This window comes from Bos indicus x Bos taurus, chromosome 9 (genome assembly GCF_003369695.1).
Source record: "Bos indicus x Bos taurus breed Angus x Brahman F1 hybrid chromosome 9, Bos_hybrid_MaternalHap_v2.0, whole genome shotgun sequence".
Taxonomy (NCBI): Eukaryota; Metazoa; Chordata; class Mammalia; order Artiodactyla; family Bovidae; genus Bos; species Bos indicus x Bos taurus.
The window spans coordinates 82,311,424-82,316,085 of record NC_040084.1 but is presented as its reverse complement, the minus strand read 5'-3'; positions in this window follow the sequence as shown (position 1 = coordinate 82,316,085).

Here is a 4,662-nt window from a genome sequence, read left to right as displayed (position 1 = left end):
CAAATCATCTGAAAACATTTTAATTTTTCAAAGTAATGTTTTATGCACAACTGAATTCCTGTGTCATGCATGAATGCAGAATGAAAAGAACTATGTCTTTAAATTCAAATCAATGGAGACTGCTCCAGGACAATAAATCCATTTATTATAGAGTGAAATGAAAATCAGTGGAGCCAAGGGAACAAATAAAGCCTGCTCTCTCTCGGTACAACCTTAAAATCCAACTGAGTCCAACCAAATATATATACACATATACCCACACACCCACCCACACCCACCCACACACCCACCCCCCCACACACACACATACACACACACACACACACACACACAGTACTTTTATCCATCATGGTGCAGGCTATTGTTGAACTTCTCTGAACTAAATAATGGAATTTCTACTTCTAAAAAATTAACTGCCCATTAAAAGAGAAAATGTTATATTCAGTAATGCCACCCCTGGATAAAGAACAACTTTTTTCTAATCGCCAGAATTACTGCAGTTTTGAAATTCTTCAGTTCTGCAATGGCAAGGTTCTTCGCTTTCTGGGCAGAGTTACAGATGAGCCCTGTCCTCACTTGGCTATAAGCCACTCCCTCAGCAGGCCTTCAGGTCCCCTTGTCAGGGAGCTTGGTCCCCTCTCCAGAGGATGCTTGCCCTCTTCTTTGACAACAGTAATTTAAACCCTTAATACGTAAATTTCTAAAAGAGATTTGTTAAAATATATTTAATAAATATCTATTGTGTGCCTTTCTTGTGATTAGCACTATTCTGGCTCTGAGAACAAAGCAATGAAAAAAACAGACAAAAACCTTACCTTCATGGAATGTACATTCTGGTGACGGGACACAAAGAATAACAAAATAAATAAGATAGATGAGTAGTAGATGGTGAGAAGGGCTATGAAGAGAATCTGCTTACAATGCCCTAGTTATTAATACAAGCTATAATAGAACAGCTTTATCTTTCTAGAATTACAGTCCCTACATCAGGCTAGGTAGCCAGTAAAAGTAACGTATTAATAAAATAAAAGTTATCCTTCCATAGGGAGTTGTTTGGGATGAGAGAATAACACACACAGGTATATATATACACACACAGGGATACACACACACACATACCCCTATTACAACTTGCATCTCAGACTCTATAAAAATCCTTGATTCTTAGACATGAAAAAAAAAAACAGTGAATTTGATTTGGGGGTCTTTTTCTCCTAAGTTTAGGACAAACAAACCTCATCACTGTGGAATGCCATAGGAGACATGGTTAAAAATATAGAAATTATTACATCTCTTAAATTTATGACAAGTATTCCAACAAATAGAACTCCTGAAATTTGATAACTTACTTTGTTGGAATATTTTGGTATTTAATTTAAGAGGAAAGAAATAAGAGAAAATAAAGGTATACTAGTAATTAAGGATCCCAAAAAAGTGAAATTTTCAGATGATGTCCTTGGGTCTGTAAACATGTATCCCAATCTTTCATGGTTTCTGTATTTGCAACCATAATTTTAGAAAATGAAAACAAATATTCATGGCATGGAGGCATGGGAAAATCCCCCAGTGTTCAAGAGAAATAGGATTATTTACACAGTATTGAATTTACTAAATATGGAGACTGCTCAGTTTCAGCTCAGTTCAGTCACTCGCTCATGTCCAAATTTGTGACCCCATGAACCACAGCACACCAGGCCTCCCTGTCTATCACCAGCTCCCAGAGCCTACTCAAACTTATGTCCATTAAGTCAGTGATGCCATCCAACCATCTCATCTTCTGACGTCCCCTTCTCTTCCTGCCTTCAATCTTTCCCAGCGTCAGGGTCTTTTCTAAGGAGTCAGTTCTTCATATCAGGTGGCCAAAGTATTGCAGTTTCAGCTTCAGCATCAATCCTTCCAATGAATATTCCGGTCTGATTTCCTTTAGGATGGACTGGTTTGATCTCCTTGCAGTCCAAGGGACTCTCAAGAGTCTTCTCCAACACCACAGTTCAAAAGCATCAATTCTTTGGTGCTCAGCTTTCTTTAGAGTCCAGCTATTACATCCATACATGACTACTGGAAAACCATAGCTTTGACTAGATGGACCTTTGTTGGCAAAGTAATGTCTCTGCTTTTTAATATGCTGTCTAGGTTGGTCATAGCTTTTCTTCCAAGGAGCAAGTATCTTTTAATTTCATGGCTGCAGTCACCATCTACAGTGATTTTGGAGCCCACAAAAATAAAGTCTCTCACTGTTTGCATTGTTTCCCCATCTATTTTCCATGAAGTGATATGACCAGATGCCATGATCTTCGTCTTCTGAATGTTGAGCTTTAAGTCTACTTTTTCACTCTCCTCTTTCACTTTCATCAAGAGGCTCTTTAGTTCTTCTTTGCTTTCTGCCATAAAGGTGGTGTCATCTGCATATTTGAGGTCATTGATATTTCTCCCGGCAATCTTGATTCCAGCTGTTTTTCATCCAGCATGGCATTTTGCATGATGTACTCTGCATATAAGTTAAATAAGCAGGGTGACAATATACAGCCTTGGTGTACTCCTTTCCCTATTTGGAACCAGTCTGTTGTTCCATGTTAAGTTCTAACTTGACCTGCATACAGATTTCTCAGGAGGCAGGTAAGGTGGTCTGGTATTCCCATTTCTTTAAGAATTTTCCACAGTCTGTTGTGATCCACACAGTCAAAGCCTTTGGCATAGTCAATAAAGCAGAATGGAGACTGTACATGTTCATATTAGAAAGAGCTCTACCTAATGTTAATATAGCAACAAACACTCATATTTATACATTTATAAGCATATAAAATATCATAATCTGTATCATGTGTCTTCTTTCCAACTCAAGTATAAAAAGAGCTCTTCACAAATATTGTAGAGGTCCTGAACTCTAAGATGGCAAGAGAGGGCTCTCTTCACAAAAGGGAGCCTTGAATCTCTGAGCAGTGAGATGCAGCACATCCCTGAGACTTTCTTTTCCTGGAGTTGGAATAGTTCTGTCTTTATTGAACTTAGGAATGGATGCTCTTCTACTCAGAATTCTAAAAGGCTGAGCAACCAGAGCACTAGGTATGAACCTAAACGAATTAGCCTTGTCAGAAGCATCCTTCAACGACCAGGAGAACTAAGCCCAAACCCTCTTTGAGAAAGCGGTAGCTTTTAAACCTTTGTCTTCCATACTGTGTTGTGGACAAGGAACAGATCTGCTTTGGGAATATTCTGATGCTCTGTCCTCTGTAGTGTCACTGAGAAATGTACCAGAGCACATCCAAGACCATTCAGAGGAAGAAAAGTGAATCCATAAAGAGGTCTGCCAACTGCAATGCTCTGATGGATGAGGCAAGAGGGAAACATCTTTCAGCTTTCCCTGAAATGGTGATTGGTTTACTCTCTGAAGCGTGAGGGCTGAGTTCCTTACGATACCATTTCTGCTAGAATTCTGCTGTTGCCTTTTTACATCCAAAAAGTTCCCTTTGTTAAACTTAAAATATTTGTCTTAAAAGTATATGCCAGCAATGCAGGTTCATTATACAAGAATCCCAGCATGAGACTGAAATGATTAAGGTCATGGTTATAAGCCATTTAAGGTTGTGGTTATAAACCATTCAATCTTCGAAAAGTATTTCTTGACCACTTGCTTTGTGCCAGACCCTGCACAGGAATTGAACAGAGCAGTGTCTGCAGTGGAAATAGCTCCTGGCGTCATGGAGTCTGGAGTCTAACAAAAAAGAAGATAGCTGAATAATTACCACTCAAATGATGGTTATAAAAAATATATAAGATACAGTGGGCTTCCCTGGGGGCTCAGTGGTAAAGAATCCACCTGCAGTGCCGATGTGGGCTCAATCCTTGGGTCCGGAAGATCCCCTGGAGAAGGAAATGGCAACCACTCTAGTATTCTTACCTGGAAAATCCCATGGACAGAAGAGTCTGGCAGGCTACAGTCCATGGGGTCGCAAGAGCTGGACATGACTTAGCAATGAAATAACACAACAACAACACATAAGGTGCAAATAACAGAATTTTGGGGACCCTACCTTTGGAAATATCAGGCAAGATGTTTCCTCCCAAAGTGACATTAAAGCTGAAATGTGAAGGAGTGAAAACTGGTCCTATGAGTACAGAGGAAAGGGTGTTTCAGGGAGAGAAACTCCAGAAAGAGGGATGAGCAGCCTTCCAATTCACAGAACGTCGAGCTCAGTGTGACTGGTGCACTCTGAGCAAAGTGTGGTGGCAGAAAATGACCAATGGACATAAGTCAGACTCTTTATGACCCCGGTGGCTGTTAAAATATGACCATTTCCTCAGGGGCACTAGGAGACTTTGAAGGATTTAAGAAAGAGAATTAAATGACTAGATTTTAATATTTTCAAAGATTGCTCTTGGGGAGGGAGGTCAGAGGGAGGTTCAGAAGGGAGGGGACATGAGTGTACCTATGGCTGATTCTTGTTGATGTTTGACAGAAAACAACAAAATTCTGTAAAGCAATTATCCTTCAATTAAAAAGCAAATCAATTAAAAAAAAAGATTGCTCTGTGCTCAGTCTGAGGTTTGTCCTCAAATGTGTAGAAAGAACACACAAGTCTCTTCTCTGGGCAGAAAATGCAGGCTAAATGCCAACCTATAAGGATATATTGGGCAAATGTGCTTACAGCAGGGCAACCCACC